Consider the following 23,546-nt stretch of genomic DNA (forward strand, 5'->3'; position numbering starts at 1 on the left):
TTTTGACAAGGCACTGAATATTTGAAATGAAGAAAACTAAGAAATAGTAGTAAATAAAACTTTTCTTGTACTAATCCCAAGTGAAAGATGAAATTAATGATGATATATATGTGAAAACTCTGGAGAAGTCATACAGAAAGAACCTCAAGTACTTGAGGCACACTTGAAATTCAAATGACATTAAATGACTAATTCTTAAATCAAGAACCCTTCACTAAAATTAAAAACACAAATGCTTTCTTTTTCTTGATTTCTTGTAGGAAGTGAAAGAGTACCCGGTAGGTGTCAGACTATTTTAAAAAGCAGGTTATAGAGATGATATTTCAGGAGTGTAAAAATACTAAGGCGGATCTCATAAATGATTGGTATATTATTTAATTCAGGTTAGCATCAGAATTGTCAATGTTTGTTTCTTAAGCAATGCAATCCTTTGGGTAGGAAGCATGGTTCTTTGGAGAAGTTGAGAGACACAAGATACACAAACTGGAATATGGTGCAAAAACAGACAGTATCGATTTTTTAAAATTAAACCTAGGAATTATTTAACATGGCCATTTCTTTGGGTTGAAGAAAGAAATTCATATAGATTTTCCTGGTTCAGGCTCCAGGTCTATAGGCAAATTTGAGGTCTATAGGCAAATTTGCAACTAGAGCAAGATTCAGACCTATTTCCATTTTTGTGCTTACCTCTTAAATATGTCCAGTTCCTACAGCATAGAGGAAAGCACTAGATTGGCCATGGCATGAATGGCCAGGTTAGGATTCTGGCCCTGCCACTTAATAACTGTGTACGGCTTAAATAGGCAATTTGCTAAACTTCATGAATTTCAATTCCAACTCTCCAACCCCCACCCTGGGCAAAATGAGTAGAATCTTTTTTCTACCAACTCTAGAGAGTTAGGATGGTCTGAGGAGAAAATGTACATAAAAATGCTTTGAAAATTATTTAATGCTTTAAAAATATTATTTATCATTATTATTTCAAGATGAGGGAAAACTCCCCCTCCACTAATATATTCAGCTTTTTATGGCCACCTAGATCTTCCAGAAAGCTACATAAAAACTGAACATTTTAACAATACTCGGCAATGTTTAGATGTTAAAAAAAATTATCCAAACTGGCACATTTCTTCTTAAACAGTTCTAAAAGTAATACATACATAGTGCAATGAATTTGGAAATACAGAATGAGAACGGGAGGAAGTAAAGGTCACCCTGACTCTCTTATTTCTTCAGTTAACCATGATAAATAATTTTTACATTTTCTTTGGGTCTTTTTTCTCTATGTGCGTGATATTCAAAACCAAGTGGTGAATATGCTGTATTTATTATTTAACATTCTTCTCTTCTCACTTGACATTTTACAAAAAACAATTTTAATTTGTTAACTTCTGTATTGTTTCCGATTCTAAGCATCATAAAATACTTAATAGTGAAGGTTACCTATGAGCTATTATGTAAAAATAAGTTCAGCATCTATAACCTAAATAAATATATTAGAAATTCATATGCATTAAAGCAGTGATCCCCAACTGTTTTGGAGCTAGGGACCGGTTTCGTGGAAGACAATTTTTCCACCAACAGGGTGGGTGGGGGGAGGATAGTTGGTTCAGGCTGTAATGCGAGCGATGGCGAGCTATGGGGAGCAGCAGATGAAACTTCGCTCGCTCGCTTGCTGGCCGCCCACCTCCTGCTGGGCGGCCCATTTCCTCACACAGCCAGGGGGTTGGGGACCCCTGCTTTAAAGGATATCCCTATGTTTTTATGTGATAGACCATTTCAAAAGTTTCATAGACAATTCCACTATTTATATTTAATTAAAGACCATGAAACTTGTTTTTAGTATTTGTAAATAAAAGATAAAGATGACTTCATTTAAAAGCTGATAACAAACCTCTAGAACACTTCCTTCTACTTAAGTGAGGTGTTAGATTAAAAAAGCACTATAGAAATATAGATTATACTTGACTTTAAATAAAAATCTGAATAAATACTATAGAATTGTTATCTCCCCTTTATTCTGTTAATAATTGCTAATAGGAATATTATGGAGAATGATTGAAGCTTAATAGTCATATGTCAATTACCAAGATCACATTTGTGTGGTACAATGAATTTGCAAAGGTAGACTATCAAATGTATTTTATTGTCAAAGGTGGTCTGCCGACCGGCAAGTCATTTCGTAAGTTATGCTCTAAAATATATCATTTACCGATACCCAAGAGACATCTCGGTATGTCATTAATAGTGCAGAAACTCTAAGCCAGGGATATTTTTGTCTTTATAATTAATTTGAGACAGCAGCTAATAAAAACCAGAATAATAACACTAATAACCTTCAAATTAATTTTGACCCTAAGCTATAGCAATTTCAACAGAAGTTAGTATATTTACATACCAAATTAAGATTCCTAAACTTGTATTACAATTGATGCAATGTTTTTATGAAATACTACCTATATAATATTTCATTAAAATAATAAAATGAGAACAATATAGAAATGTCATAAATGTTTGTGTCCTAGAAAGGATTTAGAGGGAATTTCTGGTAGTATAAATTAATACATGATTAATCATATTACTTTTATTTATAAAGCATCCAAACATACACATCTGTAATCTTATATGTCTTTACCATCAAGAGAAATATATTCCAGAATTAATTTTAAAAACACTGCTTTTACTGTGCTTATGTATTCTAGTTGAGAAGTCTGGACTTTAAGCATTTTTAAATTATAGAACTCATCAGAAAGCAGGAGGAAACCAACAATACAACTGATGGCATTTGTTAATATAAACCTTTGTGTAAAAATGTTATGAAACTAAGAATGGAAAAAGAGTAGAATTATTAAGCAACAAATGGCTGTTTTAAAAAATCTAGTTAATAGTATATACTACCTGGGTTATTCTTTTACTTGAAAAAATTACAGTATATTAGGTTGTCCTAATTTGGAACTATGTAACTGCCACTCTCATGTTTCTAGTTTTACTAGAAGAGTGCATTTTTTTGGTATAAGCGTAAGAAAAAAAAAAAAACTGGAACGTTCCATACTGCAGTTTCCTTCCTCCCTTTCCCCAACAGAAAAAAATAAGAAATACTGTACCTAACCAACAGATCTGATGATTCCAAAAGGGACAAGTCTCTATTCTGAAACACTATTCAAGTCAGAACATTCCAAATTATGATTTTGTGAGACACTGGAAAATTATGGCATGAAAAATAGAAGAATATTTCTAATGCACTATAAAATGTATTCCTCAAAGCAAAAGAGCTAATGGAAGGCCAGAGCACTTAATGGATAAAATAGAATCAAATGAAACAGAAGCATGTTCCAAGCTGAAAGGCAACAATCTCACTATTCTCACATAATTGGATAGTAGACATAACCCAGTAAGATCAGGTTTAAAAACATTTAAATATATATAAATACACATATGTATAAATAACATATATAGCACCTGAAGTAAATACATATTCATATTCATATATTAAAGAATCACTTTAAAATTTAAAAATATTGTTTTTAACTATTGAAAAATAAACAGCTAGTGAAAAAATAAGTTTTCTTTGCAAAACTTGACTCTGGAAACAAAGATTCTTCAAATGCTTCTCCAAGAACTTGTCTGTTTATTTTAAATATAACCAAATAAAAAAAATAAAAATAAATAAATAAATAAATATAATCAAATATTTGAAATAGAAGGCAAATGTTCATGAAAGCACACATATATACATGCATTTATATGCATATATACACATAATTGGATAATATAATGAATATATATATAATACACATAAAATACAGATCTTCCTTAACTTACTATGGCACTGCATCCTGATAAACCCATCATCAATTGAAAATATCATAAATTGTAAATGCTTATACTACACCCAATCTACCAACCGTCATAGTTTAGCCTAGTCTAACTTAAATGTGCTCAGAACACTCACATTAGCCTAAAGTTGGGCAAAATCATCTAACACAAAGCCTATTTTATAATAATCTGTTGAATATCTCATTTGTTTTATTGAATACTGTACTGAAGGTGAAAACCAGAACGGTTGTAAGTGTGTCAGTTGTGATCCAGTCGCTGAGTGGGAGGAGTGGCTTGCTGCTGCTGCTGCCCAGCATCACAAGAGAGCATCATGCTGCATATCAGGAGTCTGGGAAAAGTATAGTTTCTACTCTAAATTCAAAGTATACTTTGAAAAAATGAAAAAATTCAAACTATAGTTTCTACTAAACGAGTATCACTTTCGCACCATGGTAAAGTTGAAAAATCGGTAAGTCGAACCATTGTAATTCGGGGAATGTCTGTATATAAATTTTTGTATAATATACGTGTATATGTGTTTGCACGTGTATATTTAAAACTGGAATTTAGACTGTTTGCTACATCTCATCTTAGAAGCAGACTATGCCCAAAATCTATGCCTCAAGCCTTTGGTGAATAGCTAATGAATTCAGTATTCAAACAGGGATTAAACATATTGACTTGGAAATTCAGGACAAACTTACTACTAAAAATGTTTTACACTTTTTACTTAAAAGAACATAGTTAGGTACACATGATTAGACTCTACCAACTAAAATAAATTATTGCCGATTTGGCTAGAGTTGTTGATCACCACAAAATTCTCTCTTGCGGACAACTATGGCTTACATATTAAATGGAAGGCTTTAGGCAGTTTTTGTACTTGTTTCCTTAGACCTAAATGGTCCACATAATGATAAAAAGTCAAATAAGAAAAAAATGTAAAATTATGTGCTTTTCAAGCTCAACAAAATTGTTATCATACTAAAGCTCGCCTGTGTACTAACAGTGCAGTTTTTATAGGCAGGTGTTTCTGCTACTAAAATTTTCACATTAATTGAGGCTCTACTTTTGATTTCAGTTTAAAGGTGTTACTAGTGATTGAATCTACTCAGTAGTGCACTTTTATGAATAAGACTCTGAATATTAAAATTCTTACATGTACTCTCTCAATTCATTGAGATTCAGTCAAATAGAAACATATCATATACCAAGAAGATTCCTTTGTATATGATGTACAATGGAGTAACAGATTAATTTTCCTTTTTGGACAACTTAATGATATTGATTAACATTAAAAAACTTCAACAGTTACATATTAAAAAAAAAAGACTGGGGTACAAGGCAGATAATTAGTAGTATTACCTTTAAAGGCTTTTGTTAGAGGAAGTGAATGTTAACAACTCTTTATAAATTAAAGTTGCCCTCTCCCAGGAACTTCAATACTGTACCAGAAAAAAATAAAATAAAATTGTCAACTATTGCTTTTAAGAAAGGGAACAATTCCCATTTTCTATAACATTACTTCTGAAATCAACACCCTTATTCAACACCCTTGATATCATTTCTGATTATGAGTCAGTGAAAAGAGTGATTAGACAAATGGTACAATTCAGAAAGAAAATAAGATGCAGAAAGAAATTCAGAAAGAAAATAAGATGCCAACTGAGTTTTCCCAGGTCATCCAATCAACTCCTTGCAGAGTTAAAAATAGAAGCTAAGACTAATTCCCACAGCTACTGCCAGATCAGAGCCTGACAACTTTGCATTGTGGTAGCTTCCAACCTCTCCTGCTACTGGGATTCCCTGCATTGAGACATCTTCCTATGAGGTTCAGTCATTTCAAGGTTTGCTTTAAAATGGAGAGGGGTAGGAAAAGGTTCATAATTTTAGGGAAAATCTGTGGTAATGAGATCTCATTGTAAACTGCTCACGAGAATTAGAAAGATAAAAACTGGAAATATTTACTAACCCTTACTATGTCTCAAACACTGCAGTAAGTTCCCTTTTATGTTATCTTCTTTAATCTTCGCAACAACCCTGTGATTTTCCTGTTTTCAATATCCAGAAACAATTCACAGTGGTTAAGTAACTTACCCTAAGTCATAGAGATAGAAAACAATAGAGGTAGGATTCAAACTAGGTGAGGTTCAAAGTTCAAATTCACTTCCTGAAAAACATGATTAGAACATAAATGGTAGCCAAAACTCCCCAAAATAAATTAAAAAATTAAAAGAAAGAGAGAAAGGAGGGGAGGAGGGCCTAGTGATCTGCATACCTTAAAAATAATGTTCAGAACTTTTTGATTGATCTTAAAAATGACCAAAAGCTAGCTGCCTGAGAGCTCTAAGAATAAAATTATTAACAAACTAAACAAAAATTATTGATTTTTATACTCACTCACTTTGAGATCACCCAATTGCTTTCCTTTCATAACATTGTACTGCCATTTTATTTCATTTTCTATTATATTTATTAAGGGATAATTTAAAGACAAGTATTTTGCCTAACAGGTTAATGATTTTTTTTCTTCTTAACGATGACCAAGATGCCGATCCTCCTCCCCTTATTCAATGGACTAATTAGTGTCAGATCATTTTAGTGTCATATTTAATTTCTGTGGTGAAATAGTGATTTCACAAAGCCTGTGAAGATGTTACACATCCACTATAACATGCATGCAGGTGGAAAAAATTTTCAACTGATGTAGATTTTGCTTTCTCTATGATTGTATTCTTCACAATCAATGAGATAGAAAAAGACACAGAGATAAGAGAACTGTTGACTAATATTTTCTTATTAAAATGTGTATCTTGGGCTTCCCTGGTGGTGCAGCAGTTAAGAATCCGCCCGCCAATGCAGGAGACACAGGTTCAAAACTTGGTCTGGGAAGATCCCACATGCCACAAAGCAACTAAGCCCATGGGCCACAACAACTGAGCCTGCGTTCTAGAGCCCGTGAGCCACAACTACTGAGCCCATGCGCTGCAACTACTGAAGCCGGCGTGCCCTAGAGCCCGTGCTGTGCAACAAGAGAAGCCACCGCAATGACAGGCCTGTGCGCCACAACGAAGAGTAGTCCCCACTCCCAGCAACTAGACAAAGCCCAGGCACGGCAACAAAGAACCAACGCTGCCAGAAATAAATAAATTACTTAAGAAAATAAATAAAATCTGTATCTTGCATTTTCAATTTTCTAAAAGTTCAAATCCATGGTGGTTGAAAAAAGAAGAGTAATGTCATATGTTTTCTTGTCCTGGGTAAATGGATTGTGCTTGGTTGAGTGTCTTTTTTGCCAAATTTTTTTTTATTAATTTTATATCTACTATTACTTATTTGAATTCTACTCACTGTTTTTTGTTTTTTCATCTTTATTGGAATACAATTGATTTACAATGGTGTGTTAGTTTCTGCTTTATAACAAAGTCAATCAGTTATACATATACATATGTTCCCATATCTCTTCCCTCTTGCGTCTCCCTCCCTCCCACCCTCCTTTTCCCACCCCTCTAGGTGGTCACAAAGCACCGAGCTGATCTCCCTGTGCTATGTGGCTGCTTCCCACTAGCTATCTATTTTACATTTGGTAGTGTATATATGTCCATGCCACTCTCTCACTTTGTCACAGCTTACCCTTCCCCCTCCCCATATCCTCAAGTCCATTCTCTAGTAGGTCTGTGCCTTTATTCCCATCTTACCCCTAGGTTCTGCATGACCTTTTTTTTTTCTTAGATTCCATGTATATGTGTTAGCATACGGTATTTGTCTTTCTCTTTCTGACTTACTGGTTGAGTGTCTTGAACTGCTCAAACTTTAAGGTCCATCATCTCTAATTTCCACCTTACCAAAACCTCAGACAAGAAACAGGAGAAAGGGTAGTGCCATCCGTAATTCATTCCCACCACACCTACAAAAATAATCACAAGGAACTTGTGTAGAATACCAATTCTTTTGTATTAGGAAGGCAGTTTTCAAAATTAAATGGTATTGGTTCATTTGGTTGTTTAATAAATATCTTGCAGATGCCTATCATAAAGCCAAATACCAAACTGACCATTTAAGTTGCAGGAATTTGTACGGTCTTGATAGTTTACTATTTTAAAGTAACAGTTTACATTTGAGTGCTTACCACAATATGTAATACCAATAAGCTCCTTAGAAATCTAAACATTTATAAAATACACCAGATGCTACTGTCTCATGCCTTGCTTTGCAATCCTGGATTGCTTTCTACTATGGAGATGATGTAAGAAATATAAGCTAGATATCTCTTCTATGGGATCACCAGCCATGTCTCAACTAACTTTTATCAGTGGAGACTCTCAGTACATACATATTTATTTATTATAAAACTCTTTGGTACTGATCATTAGGTAATTCTGGTAAATGTGGGCACGTAATAATAGTTAAGAATGTCAGCCCCATTTCATTTCAGCTTGATCCACTGCAGGAAAGCACAAATTAGATGAAAGCAATTTCCCCAAGAACAACTCACTTCCTTGAGATGAGACATAAACTTGGGTGAACAATGATTTGTCACAATTTATTTTTGAGGGTAGTGGTTTAAAAAAAGTGCTAATGTAATCTTTTCAGAATGAATCCTTTTAAAAATGCATTAATTCTCCAGTGAATATAGCTTATAATTAAAAACCTATACATGTAATTTTACTTTTCTAAATTTTTACATATGACCATATATAATAAATATGGAAATCTCAAAATCTTCATTATCTTTAAAATTTGATGGCCTTTAAATCTGAATTTGGATTTGGTGAGTCTGACGGATTATTCTTAGTGACTCTATTGGGTACCACCAATTCAGATTCAACATTATTTCTGCAAGTCTCAGAAGCATTAAGTTTTGTGAATGGATAGAGGGTATTAACATCCTGGTGGTTTTTCACTACATTGAGATGACCAGAGAACCTGAGTGTGAAAGATCATGGAGAGGAGTGTAAGAAATGGCACTAAAGGTATCACTGACTTCTCTCTATTTACTCAGATTCCGCAGGATACAACAGAAGGAACAAAGCAGGTTGTGTTGCTGCTACTGTTGCAATGACCAAGGATCCTCAGTCTCATAGCCATTGCAGTCCATTGTTTAAGATGTGAGCTTGTTGTTGCTTATTCAGGCAAAAGTCAGAATGCTTATTTGTTTTATGTCTGTTTTTTAATGAGGGTTTGATTAGACAGCAATAGAGACAAAAGTAAATAGGAGAAATGTTTATTAATAGGTCCCTCCATCCCTATCAACCAAAGAAAAGGCATACCTTAAAATACTGTAGTGAAATGTCTAGGGTGTGTCTGTCTGTGTTCTTGCCACCCTTCACCTTTAAGTAGCTTTTCAAAAATATGTTATAAACATGTTGCTTCATCCTTGCCCTTTTAGCCTGTTAATGTCTAACTTAAGTAAAGCAGGATGCAATCCCCAGCAAGTTATCTGTTTCTCCTTTCTTGGACCATGCAAATCAAAACTGTCTTCTTCTAAGGAGGGTGGTGAAAAGTTGTGCCAATTGTGTTCATACTTCAGCTATTCCAACGTTCTTTAGTTTATCTTAAATGAGACATTCTCATCTTTGGGCTTTAATTATTCTGTTTAAAAATAAATTTTAAAAGATACTCTGAAGAGAAACTAAGAAAAAAACAACAAAATAAAAGATTTACCATAATGCAGGTACATACATATGAACTAAAAATACTTTTAAATTAAAAATTAATCTTTTTTATTTTAAAAATTAATCTAATTAAAATTACAGATTAGGCTGGATAGAATTGATCCATTGCTGAAGCTTAAAAACAAACTAGCTATAAATGTTACTAGTTTTCTACACTGCTGTTACAAGACTTGACTGACATCCGTGATGTACTCTGTAATATTTTTGAAATGATGAAATGTGTGATACAGAGACTTGAAATATTTCAATACTTGTGTATAGGAATTTTCTTCCATGAACTAGAAATGAAAAAAGTGAGAATGTTTCCTTCCTCAAATCACATTAAGTGGATTCCCTTACATTACTTGCATTCATTTTTAAGATAGTCATAAATGGTTACATAACATACAGGAATATTATCTGTTGAAGAAGTTGATGGTTTTTAGAGTCAATGTATGTATTCAAATGATAAATGTTTCTGCATAATCTCTGACCCAACAATACCATTCCATGCCACTCCAAGAATTCTTCCATCAAAAGTAAAAGCTCCAGGACATCAAGACATGAACCTCTATGTCCATTACCACATTTCTTGAAATCATAAAACTGTTTGGAACTTAATAAATGTTTATCAATGGGTTTTGACTGAATGAAATTATGGCTCACTCATAGTACACATTACTGGGCATCTACTAAAGGTAATATGGTAGTGATATATGCTAGATATCATTAATATAATAGAAACACAATGTACTAAAAGTGTTTTGCAACTAAAAATCACTATACATTGTATGGCTTTAAAAAGGAATGAAATGCTGCTACATGCTATAACATGGGTAAACTTTGAAAACATTATGTTAAGTGAAAGAAGCCAGACACAAAAGGACAACTATTATATGATTCCACTTATATGAGGTAGTTAGAATAGGCAAATTATAAACCCAGAAAATAGAATAGAGTTAACCAGAGGCTAAGGGGAGGGGAGAAATAAGGGGTTATTGTTTAGTGAGTACAGTTTCTGTTTGGGATAACAAGAAAGGTCTTAAAATGGATAATGGTAATGGTTGCTCAACATTGTGAATGTACTTAATACCAGTAAATGATACACTTAAAAATGGTTAAAATGGTAAATTTTACATTATGGGACATTTTACCAAAATAAAAAAATAAAAATATACTATAAAATAAAGTACAAATTTACCTCATACTAGGCATACTATGAAGTTTGCATAAAATTGCACTTATTTTAGGAGCTTATATGGTTATTATCATATTTGGGGACATGTAAAGAAAGCAACAGCTTAAGTAGTCCTCTTGAGTTCTTTCTCTCCATCTTTCCAACCTGGTGTTTTCTAGATTAATGGTTTTGTCACGCCTCTCTTTGAATACTAGCATCAGTAGGAATGCTAGCTAGTACTGGTTTCCTTAAGTATCAGCTAAAAAGTTTAATGTATTTTTATGCTGGTAATTGTTTTAGAACCTGGGAGGGATGTCATTGTTTTCTTAACTTGCCAAAAGCAAATACAGTACTGTAGACAGCATTACTAGAAAGAAATAGTAACTTTGAAGTAGACATATGTCCATCCCAAGCAAACTGAATATATTTCAAAGCAGACCACACCACTCAACTGCTGGCAATGTTCTTCCACATACTTGGCAGTATACTACTCGAAGTCTGAGAACTGTTTCTTTTTTGTAAAAATGATTTTGATTGGAAAACCCTGAATAAATCCTTTGGAATGTGTAACGTTTAGAGCTCCTTCTGGGATTCCTTTTCCATGAATCAAGGTTCTTTGATTCACTATCCTCCTTGGCACTTGCTTCCTAGTCATCTCAGCAGCCTTTGTGCCAGTGCTAATGAAGAGCTCCCAGTTTAGGTCCTAAAGCAGGGAGAACAATAAAAGGAGAACCTCATTTCAAGTACCAGAAATGTCTGGGCTATAAAGGACACACATATTGTCAAAGTAAGCCCAGAGTGGGGTGACATCACCAAGGTCATTCCTGGCTCCACGTCCCCCACAGGAGGAACAACTAACAATTATTTGGAAACAGGACACTATTTGAGAGAATCCTAGAACATGGAGGTGAGGCTGAAGCACCCCCGTGCACCACAGAGACCAAGACAGACTGCATTAGAAGGGTGAGAAAAGGAGCTTGACCACACTGCCCCTCCCCCAAGCCAGTGGAGCACCATGGGTGAGGTCTCCCCTGAACCTCTGGTTCCTCCAGTAGGGGAAGAGAACTGGGGGACAGCAAGCACCACCACTAGCATTGGGGTTGCTTTGTGGGAGCCACTGCTCTAATCTGCTCCATTGGGATTGCAGGGGAATCTGCAGGGTTTGACCACTAAAAGTTGGACTTTTAGTGATGAAGGGGGAAGGGGCATGCAACAGCCAGCACACGGATTGTGACCGATGGAATTCATACCTGCAGTGCCCAAGTAGTGATCACAACTGGCACCTTTGCTTATCTACAGAGCCAGGTTGGTGGGACACTACAACCGGGGAACTCAGCAGGGTACAGATCCACCTGATATGCATCTGGCCCTTGAACCTGGTTTGCCCATACCCAGGGAAAGAGCAGAGTCACAGCCCACCCACTGTGGAGAGTGTCTTCTGGCCATCTGACCAAAAGGGCTGGCAATAAATCCTGGAAGCTATTTGGCCCAGTCGTGCTCCAGCCAAGAGGCAGGCAGCCAGAGCTCATCACTGGCTCTGGTACAAAGCAGAGCCAGTATCAGGTGTGGAGAGATCCTGTACCATGCACAGGCAGGGAGATTAATTCATATCCAAGGCTGAGAGGAGCTCCCAGCTCCTCCCAACTGGGGAGCCTGTTTGAGAAATTAAGAGTCGCCTGGAGTGGTCCCTCCTCATCCCACCCAGGCAAAGGAACTGGGACTAGCCCCATCCCATCTGCTGTGGAGAGTGTCTTCCTGGCCCATCTGACTAGAAGGATTGGTGACAACTCCTAGAAACTGTGCGGCCCAGCAGTGCTCAAGCCTAGAGAAGGGTAGACAGAGCTGATAGTCTGCAAAGCAAAGCCAGTGGCCTTGTTCAGCCACAGAACGTGGAGTGTGGATCAGCTTGAGTTAAGACAACAAAGAGCTTTACTGGCTTTAGAGCTGCTTCTCCTGCTGCACCCAGGCAGGAAATCTAATTCATAGCCCTACTCATCACTGAATACAGCCTTCAGCACGTCCAACTGGGGAACCTAACCAGAGAACATGGGAAGCTGTACAGCCCATTAAACAGCCCTAGATACAGTGGCACTTGAACAGACAGCACAGCCTGTGGCCTCCCCCTTCTGCAGGGCAAAACCACTGCCCTCACCTGACCAGGGAATTAAGTGCACACTCTGGCCTGATTTGGGTTCCCAAACAATGAACTATACAGGCTCTGGGTCCTGTCCAGAGCCAGGTCCTATACAAGCTCTGATTCTCTGCCAGGAAACTAATTCATAGCCCCATGTACTATTACTACTGAATATAATACCCAGTTAAGTCTGGTGGAAGAGCCCAATTATTCAGATATGCAGATACCAATGTAAGGAATCAAGGATCACAAAAATTAGGCAAATAGGACACCACCAAAGGAAAGTAATAAAACTCCAATAACTGACCTTAAAAAAATGAAGATCTGGGCTTCCCTGGTGGCGCAGTGGTTGAGAGTCCACCTGCCGATGCAGGGGATGCGGGTTCGTGCCCCGGTCCGGGAGGATCCCACATGCCGCAGAGTGGGCTGTGCCCATGAGCCATGGCTGCTGAGCCTGCACGTCCGGAGCCTGTGCTCCGCAATGGGAGAGGCCACAACAGTGAGAGGCCCACACAGCACACACACACACAAAAAAAAGAGAATATCTATGAACTGTCAAAGAATTCAGAATAATCCTCCTAAGGAAGTTTAGTGAACTACAAGAAAGCACAGACAGCTAAGTGAAATTAGGAAAACAATGCATGAACAAGACAAGAAGTTTGACAAGGAAGTAGCAACATCAAAGAAACAGGAACACTAGATTTTAAAAATACAATAACTGAACTGAAGAATTCAATAGAAAGTTTCAAAGGTAGAATCGACCATACAGAAGAAAGAATCAGCAGACTGGAGGACAGGACTTTAGAAATTACCCAGTGAAAGGAACAAAAAGGAAAAGAATAAAAAGAGTGAAGAAAGCCTATGGAAATTATGGGACACAATAAAGTAAACAATGTTCATGTATGGGAATTCCAGAAGAAGAAAAGAGAGAGAGAAAGGGAAAAAAAGTATATTTAAAGCAATAATGGATGAAACCTTCCCAAACCTAGGATGAGAAATGGACATCCATATCCATGAAGTCCAAACAAGCCCAAATAGGTTGAACTCAAATAGGGCTACTCTGAGACACATTGCAATTAAATCATCAAAAGTCGAAAACAAAGAAAGAATTTTAAGACCAGCAAGAGAAAAGAGAGAAGTTACATACAAGGGAACCCTGGGATAATTGGATATTCACATGTAAAAGAATGAAATTGGACCAATATCTTATACCACTCACAAAACTAACTTGAATTGGATTAAAGACTCAAATGTAAGACCTGAAACTATGCAACTGCCAGAAGAAAACATAGGAATAAAGCTCATTACATGGGTTTGGTAATGACTTTTTGGATATGACACTGAAAACACAAACAACAAAATAAAAAATAAACAAATGGAACTACATCAAACTAAAAAGCTTCTGCACAGCAAACGAAAACAAAAACAAATCAACAAAGTGATTGAAAAGACAACCTATAGAATACGAAAAACATATTTGTAAACCATATATCTGATAAGGGTTAATATCCAAAATAAATTAAAAATTCATACAAATCAATAGCAAAAAAAAATACCCAATTAAAAAAATGAGCAAAGGACCCGAATAGACATTCCTCCAAAGAAGACACACGAAAAGCCAACAGGTACATGAAAAGATGCTCAATACCACTAGTCATTAGGGAAATGCACATTAAAACCACATTGAGATATTACCTCACACCTGTTAGAACAGTCATCCTCAAAAATGTCAAGAGATAACAAATGCTCGTGAGGATGTGGAGAAAAGGGAAGCCTTGTGCTGTTGGTGGGATTGTAGATTGGTAAAGCCAGTATGGAAAACAGTATGGAGGATCCTCAAAAATTAAGACTAGAACTACATATATCTAGCAACTCCACTTCTGGGAATATATCCAAAGAAAATGAAAACACTAACTCAAAAAGATATCTGCACCCCCATGTTCATAGCAGCATTATTTATAATAGCCAAGACATGGAAACAATCTAAGTGCCCATTGATGGACAAATGGGTAAAGAGGTTGTTTTATATATTTATAGATATATACGTATTATATGTACACACACACACACACTGAAATAGTATTCATCTGTAAGAAAACAAAGAAATGCTACCATTTGAGACAACAGAAATGGACCTTGAAGGCTTTATGCTAAGTTAAATAAGTCAGAGAAAGAAAGGCAAACACTATATGATCTCACTTATATGTGGAACCTAAAAAAAAAGAAAACAATCATAGAAAAAGAGATCAGACCTGTGGTTACAGGAGACAGAGGGTCAGGGGAGGGGAAATTGGAGGAAGATGGTCAAAGGTACAAGCTTCCAATTGTAAGATAAATACATACTATGGACATCATGTACAACATGATGACTACAGCTAACACTGACGTGTGATATATAGAAAAATCGTTAAGAATAAATTCTAAGCATTCTCTTCACAGAAAAGTATTATTTGATCTCATTTATATAAATTTGTGTGTTTGTGTGAGAGAGGACAGAATACAAAAATGCAAAAAGAAAAGTTGTAAAGTACGAAGCTGCTTAGGTTTATATCTCAATCTATAACAGATAACAATTTGTTTAATTTTAATAGGTACAAAAATAAATATTAAGCATACAACAAGCAAAAAGAAAAACTGAGCCCAGCGTAGATGTCCTTAAAGCATTTGCAAAGGAGGGCTTTATTAGGTCCGCGAACACCTGCAATTACAGGCAAAATTCTATGTGTGTGTGTTGTGTATGTACTTGGGGAGTGGACGCATAGCCTTTATTGAATTATTAAAGGGGATGTTAAGACCCAAAAGTTTAAAAAGCACTGGAAAGCCTGACCACAAAACCATTTTAAACTACTCTGATTATGTTTTTATAGTTTTCCTTCACTCGTTAACACTTCAAAGAACAGCATGTGAATGTGGAAAGAATCTCTGCCATTTAGGTAAGATCTCTGAGTCTCAGTGTAAAATTAGCATATAGTAGAAGGATGAAATTATACACCATAGATGAAAGTACCTAGCAGAGCGCTTTAAGACTAGTACTTATTTATGCAAGACATCTTCCCCTGCTTACTTGTTTTCAGTAGAATGAAAGCATACTGAAAGCTGGTACAATGTCTTCTTTAAAGTTTTCTTTTGTAATGCTTACTATGCTTTTTGATACGGATGAGCCAATATCCACTTAAGGGCATGTAAGCTCACAATAACTTTTGTTGAATATAACTGTTTGAATGTACTTTCACTATATTATTATATAGGGATTTTAAACTAAAATGTACCTGCACACACTATTTAGAGCCTAACTTGGATATTAGAGTAGGTGGATATACACCCCTGGAAAATAATAGCTAATTTCTTCACTAAAATCAAATTGCTGAACATCTACTTTGCATATACATAGCTAGGCACTGTATTATGAGTTTCAGGTAATAAAAAGTTGTTAGTCAAAGACTCTGCTCCCTAGGGTTATTTTACAACAGCAAATCATGTTCAAACTAAAGGATAGACCAAAATAGAAAGTGCCACAGGCATTTAGACAAGGGAGAAACACATCTGAAATGAGAAGGAAGGTGGGTATGGGGAAGGGTTCATGGAAGAGGCAGTGTATGCCGTGAGCAAGGTTTCAACGTGTAGCAGGGTGAGTGAAAGGAACAAATGAAGACATATAGTCGTGATATCATGAGGCACAAACTAGAAATAAACAGCACTTGTTCTAGGCTGGTCATGAGGTAATTTAAGGGGATTAGTGAGAAACTAGATAAAGAGATATCTCTTTATGTATTACTTATTAATAATACTTTTGAACACAAGTATTTAATTTAAAAAAAAGAACAATATAGGGATAGGAGACTAGGAGGTACAAACTATTATTATAAAATGAGCTATAAGGATATACTGCATAGCACAGAAAATATAGCCAATATTTTATAACTATAAATGGAGTATAACCTTTAAGAATCGTGAGTCACTATATTTTACACCTGTAACTTATATAATATTACACATCAACTATACTTCAATTAAAAATGCTATTTTAGTGAATAAAACACTAAGCAGTAAAATTTTTAAAAAAGAACTTAGAAGAGAACTTAAAAATAAAGACATAAAGAGCAGGTTGAAACAGCGCAGAAATCTGGCAATTAAGAGGCCATTGTTAACTTTCAAAATAGCACTTTTTCTACCCATTCTCAGTGGAGGCAAAGCCTTATTAATCCTACTATTTCTTTTTCTGTTTTTCAAAATCTCAGGATAAGTCTATTTCAATTGTAGCTAATGGCAGTAATGCAGCACCAGAAAATGCCTTTTGTAAAGAGAGGGCAACTTTGTGAATCCTAAGTGGGTACTCAAGTCTTAAATTACTGATAACACTGACCACCCACCAGACTAAATGTTTTTTTTTTACGTGATTGGAAAGCAACAGATTGATTTCAATTCTATCTTGTCATATCTACAAAAAAGTTCCTACAGTTCATTTAGCAACTAATAGAATACATCCTTCTATTTGGTATTACTCCTCCTTAACACGGGGCAATTAATTTTTTCTTTCTCTGGGAAACGTTTTTAACAAAGGAAATAGAGTCATAAATTAGTTTTGGTTAGGAAATCATACAAGTATTTCTACCTAGGGCTTGGAATTTAGAAACTTTCCTCAGAAATTGTTTAAATATAACGAAGTCCAAATTCAGAAATACCTTAAATTTAATTATCTTAGTTGCACTAAAATAACAAATTCTATTTTCTATCTTGTTTTCTTTCCTCCCCAGAAGGCTTCTCCAACCCTAATCCATAACTTCATACATTCATCTCACCTATACAATCACTGGCAGGTATGATGCTGGCTTTGGCGGCTCCAGTCCCCTAATCCTGACCCATTTCTTGCCAAAGAACTCAGTTTCTTCAGAAACCAAGTAACAGACATTTCAGTTTCTAACCATCATTAGCATATTTTCATGTACTAATACTCAACATAAAAACACCTTTCAAAATTACAGAAATTTTTACTGTACTTAAGATCAATTGCACTCACCTGTATTTCGTAAACCTTGGGCTACTTTCTAAAAAATGAATTATTATTTTAATATGTTTTTCACTTATTATTCAGAATAATTATTCATAGAATTAAATATTTTACAATTAGGTAAGAAAGCTGGAAAATAGTTTTGCTATTTTTGTTCTTTGTTCTCTCTTCTAGTTGGTGTGCCTGAGCCAAAATTTTAGAATATTGAAAATTTAATATTTCAAACCCAAACCACATTTAAAGATAATAATAACAACCAGCCAAAACAATATCAGTCCAGAGGTTTGCATGGTCCGGGGAACAGTTCTCTGAGGGGGCCATTTGGAGTGGGATTTGCCCACCCCCCTCCACTCCTTCTGCCTCATATACTGAAGATAGAGACAAAGAAACCAACTCAACTCTTTCCAAAGTGTATCTATAAATAGAGAATTTGTAATCAGAAAAACAAGAACGATATATAATAGAAGTAACATGATTTTTCAGAACCAGTATCTTGTTCTAAAGCAATATTTAAAAAAGAAGGTAAGAAGGTTAGCTATAAACCCTGGACCTCTTTTTCATTGGTCTCCTATTTTAATTTGTTAAAATAAAATCCATGGCCTTTTGAGTCAAACTGTCTCTTTAATTTCAGATTTAAAGATAACAAATCTCTTTTTAAATGGAATATTGGCACACAGACACCACACAGTCTGGCTTATTGCAACTGTTCTCTGTTGGTGAAGTGGCACATTTGTAATCCCCACCATAGCAATCTTCACCATTTCACAGAATATCATTCAATTGTACATCCCTAGGTGGGCAACAAGAATCGGCACTTGAGCTCAGCAGCAAAGCGTTTGTGGGGAAATCCTAGGTCAGAACCCCTAAAAGGGGAGACTAACTTGAGGATGCCCAAATAACCTGAGGTTTACCTTGGCCACCTCCCCTGGCTTTCTGACTGCCTGTGGGAAAAGCCTCTCTGGAATCTCTTTTGAGGTTATTGGGGGAATCCTAGGACAAACACACTGCTTGCTTTTGCAGGAGGACTTGCCCCATACCCTACCCAGCTAGGTGTCTCACAACCTAGCTGGACTAAAAAAGCTTCAAGAAAAACGGGACAGACTGACATTTGCATTTCTACTTCCACCTCTTCTTAGGCACGTGGAGCAAAATATGTAGGTATAGCCCTCTTTCTCACACCCCAACAGATTCTGCTGTCCTCGAAACCCATCTGGTAGCTGCAGTGACTACAATGAAGGGAGTTATCGGAAACCATGTTGGTACTGGGTTTAAAGGATTTTTCATGCCATGCATTTTGGGGAAGGACACAGATAATAGTCCAAACATGGTATAAGGCAATGTCCTTTCTGGGTCCTTGAAAAATCAGTCACGGAACAGAGGTGGTGGACAGGAGCTGACAAGAGCTGGCTTGTTAATGAGCACAGCATCCCCGGGGTGGGGGGTGGGGGAATCAATGAAATGATTGACAAGAGAAGATGGTAAATGAAGGGAGAAGTGGGGACAAGTGCTGCTCAACCCAAGCTGAACTCCAGGAGGTAAGTTTCTCCTCTAATTTGAGATTCTGTCTAAAGGTTCAGTATTGAAGTGGGTGTTTGACGTTGAAATGTGCAGACCCATTCTAATAACTGGAAAGGGAGAAGACTGAGGAAGGCAAAAGGAGAGGGAAGATTTCCGATTACTTCTCTAGGCTGCTGACAAGAACCTGCTGCTCGCAAACCAGAAATTAACCAAGCGAAGGTTGAAGGTAGCAACGTAAAAGTGAAACTCAAATTATTTTACATTCTGAATCCTCTTCAATATCGAAGCGAGTGTGGCACAGCAATGGTTGATTATCTTAAGATTACAGAGGCTGACCGCCTTCTTTGTTGGCCCAGTAACACCGCTCCTCCAATAATCTCAAGCACTTGGCTGATTAATATTTCAATTCCAGTTGCTGCTCTTTTTCCCGTTGCAGAAGGCGGCAGGGATATTCCCCTTCTTCCCTCTGTATTACAAACCCCATTACTAACCAAGCAGAAAGCACCGCGCAGTGTGGCCGAGGCTAATAATAGCCGGGCTGCTTACCTTCTCCGGAGGGATCGCATCAGCGCATGTCCCCGCGCCGGCTGCCCCGGGGCCGCAGTGCCGCCGCGCCGGGTCTGTGCTTGGTCAGTTCCCCGGCCCCCACCCCACCTGCCAGCTGCAGCAGCTGCTCCCGCCGCCCCCGCCGCCGAGCTCCGGCCGCGGGAAGTCATCCCCCGCGCCGGGCCGGATCGCCACATTCCGCGCCAGCCGCGGGGGGAGAGGGGCCTCTCCCTGCTGCGGGGACCAGCTCCCGGAAACTGCGCTCAAAGATCGCTACCCTTCCCGGTTGTAGGGTTATTTTCTAGGAATGCTTTTACAGAAGAAGCGTCGCCGGCTGGTGGACCGAGAGAGAAGAGCCAGAGTGACTTTCTCTGCAGAGCGCCTTACCTCTGAGCGCTCCCCTGTCACTCCCGCGGCATGGACAGCTCCATTCCGCGGTGTGGGTTTTCCACCCTCTTCATCTTCCTTATCTGCATTGTTCATTTCGCTGAATTTGAGAGTGGGATTAGCTTTGAAGATATCATTCAAACACTCCGAAAATATTTTAAATTGGCGACTAGTTTTTCTAAGCCCCTGTAGCAAGCTCCACTTTCCCTCAACACACACACACACACACACACACACACACACAGTTACTCGCACGTACACACCCAGCCAAACCACTCACAATTAGGAAAGCTGGGACCTCTCGTCCTCTTGCCTACGTAATGGAACAGGAAACTCCCAAAGGAGTGGGGAAGTAGGACCGGCTAGCGAAAGCACTCGAGGAAAGAGAGAGGGGTCGCCCCAAGATTTTGTTGCTGTTCAGTAGTGTCCTTAGTGGACAGATGTTCCCCCTCTAACCCCCTGGCCCCGCCCCAAGTGGAATGGCTGGTCTGGTGACCGCTGTAACAGTTGGAAACAAAGAAGCTGAAGCCACATTAACAGGTGGCTGCATCTCTTTCTTTCCCGAAGGATTGATCAGAATTGGCTTTAGGAATAATATTAGCATATACGTATATAATAAACCCTTTCCTTCTCTCTTTAAATTGGCACCACCTATTAACAGGTTTCTCTCTCTCTCTCATTTTCCTCCCTCCCTCCTTCCCTCCCTCCCTCTCCTAAGCTGACCAGATCATCAGTTTCCGGACTTAAGGGGGAAAAAAGGCCAAGGATGTGCTCTCTTTACAGCTGAACCAGGGCTTATTTTCCCGGTGTTCAGCCATTCCTAAGTAGAGAGGCTTTTTGACACTAGGGTTCTCTGTGAGTGAACTTCTCACATTCAGCTTGCTTTTGGAATTGCCCATCACTAGGTCCAGGCCAGTTTTATCCTTGGATTTGTCCAGCAATCTAAACAGTATAATTGCACAAGGCCAAGGCAGTACTTTTAATCTAGGAAGAGTTCCCAACTCTCTGTTTAGCAGTTCCAAAATTAGGAGGTAGTGTAGCAAACAGTTTCAACAAGGCTCAGTAAGAATTCTTGACCCTAGAATGCGGGCTTTTTAAAAGCTGGAACAACCTAATTCATCTCTCTGAGTTTCACTTTCATAAAATTAGACCTCACCAAAGAGCAGGGGATTCTTAATATGTATCAAAGTGTATGTGGAATCTGGATGGGAATATTACATCTTTAATTTCACTAACCTCTAGCTGCAATTTAGTATTGAGCATGTCCTTTAAATCTAAATGCAGACAACAAACCACAATAATATTAGGAGTACCTGTGACTATATCCCCAGCAGATACCACAGACAATTTCCTAAGGCAGTTTTTATAGTTATCTCAAAGTATCACTAGTCTGATGTTACAATCAACTCATCATTACCTTTTTTGTTTTATCTAATAGACTATATCTATTTTAGAATGGTTTAGATATACAGAAAAATTAAGGGGATAATACAGAGTTCTTATATATCTCATTCCCAATTTCCTCTATTATTGACACCGTACACTAGTGTGGTACCTTTTTTACAATTAACGAGCCAATATTAATACAATAATATTAACCAGAGTCTGTACTTTATTCAGATTTCCTTGGCTTTTGCCTAGTGTCCTTAATTCCATTTCAGGCTTCCATCCAGGACACCACATTACATTTAGTTATCAAGCCCCCTTAGGCTCCTCTGGGCTGTGGTAGTTTCTCAGGCTTTTCTTGTTTTTGATAACCTTGACAGTTTCTTTTTTAAATGTATTTATTTAATTTATTTATTTTTGGCTGTGTTGGGTGTTCGTTGCTGAGCGTGGGCTTTCTCTAGTTGCGGAAAACGGGGGCTACTCTTGGTTGCAGTGCGCAGGCCTCTCATTTCAGTGGCCTCTCTCGTTGTGGAGCACGGGCTGTAGGCGCGTGGGCCTCCGTAGTTGCAGCACATGGGCTCAGTAGTTGTGGTTCACGGTCTCTAGAGCGCAGGCTCAGTACTTGTGGCGCACGGGTTTAGTTGCTCCCTGGCATGTGGGATCTGCCCAGGCCAGGGCTCGAACCCGTGTCCCCTGCATTGGCAGGCGGACTCTCAACCACTGCGCCACCAGGGAAGCCCCAACCTTGACGGTTTTGAGGAGCAGTGATCAAGTGTTTTGTAGCATACCTCACTAATGTAAACTGTCTAATGCTTTTCTCATGGTAAGACTGGGATTATGGTTTATTGGGAGGACAACCAGATAAAGTGCCTTTTTTATAACATCTTATCAAGGGTACATGCTATCAACGTGATTTGCCTGTTGATGTTGACCTTGATAACCTGGCTGAGGTCGTGTCTCAGATTTCTCCACTGTAAAGTTACTCCTCCACCCCTTCCACACTACACTTGTTGGAAGGAAGTCACTATGTGAAGCACAAACCCAAAGAGTGGAGAGTTATGATCCACCTCCTTGAGGACAGAGTATGTACATAAAGTATTTGGAATTCTTCCACACAGATTTGTCTATTTTCCCCTAAACATTAATTTATTCAATTATTGATATTTATTTATATCAGTATAGACTCATGGATATCTATTTTATCCTTTGGGTTATAATCCAATACTACTTTATTTTGTTGTTTGAATTGTTCCAGCTTTGGCCATTGGGAGCGTTTGCTTTTGGCGCCTGTGCTCCTTTGACATACTCCCTTTGGGGTGTGTGAGTTTGTGTGTGTCTGTGTATCTGCATTTAGCATGCATGTTTGTGTGAGTGTTTAACACTTCCTGACTTTCTGGTACCACAAGATGCTCCAGGCTCATTTTGTGTATTTCCTGCCCCAGTCCTAGAATCAGTCATTTCTCTGAGGAGCCCTGATTCCTTTTATTGGAGAGTAGTAATAGAAACCAAGATCTGGGCTCTAGATGTGCTGTTGCTAATGGGCTATTATTTGATTAGGCTCTCTTAACTGAGAGAACAAAGAAATATATATGTATACTAACCCATGTATATACACATATCCGTAAATATTTCTATATATAACTATCTATATCTATATTGAGCTGAGTGTATACTGATGTCTGCAACTATAATGCATTAACGCTGAGATTAGTTTAGCCTTCTCCTCTTGTTTATCTGTAAATTCATACTTCAATATTGAGAAATGTGGCTACCACCATCCACCATCTATTTATTTAATTGTTCAATTTCAGTACACATGTATCAGAGTTGTGAACCCACCTCCCCAACATCACTATTTTTAAGTATAGTAGTTAATAGAGTCTCTGTTGTATCTCGTTATTTAATGAGTTTAAATACCCA

At 37.6% G+C, this 23,546-nt stretch overlaps 1 pseudogene; it reads left to right on the top strand.

Moving 5' to 3' along the window:
- The first annotated feature begins 4,265 nt into the window (after positions 1-4,265).
- The window catches only part of LOC132499904 (ferritin light chain-like), an 89,735-nt pseudogene continuing 70,454 nt past the window's right edge, over positions 4,266-23,546 (top strand).

Source organism: Mesoplodon densirostris, chromosome 12 (genome assembly GCF_025265405.1).
Source record: "Mesoplodon densirostris isolate mMesDen1 chromosome 12, mMesDen1 primary haplotype, whole genome shotgun sequence".
Classification (NCBI taxonomy): domain Eukaryota; kingdom Metazoa; phylum Chordata; class Mammalia; order Artiodactyla; family Ziphiidae; genus Mesoplodon; species Mesoplodon densirostris.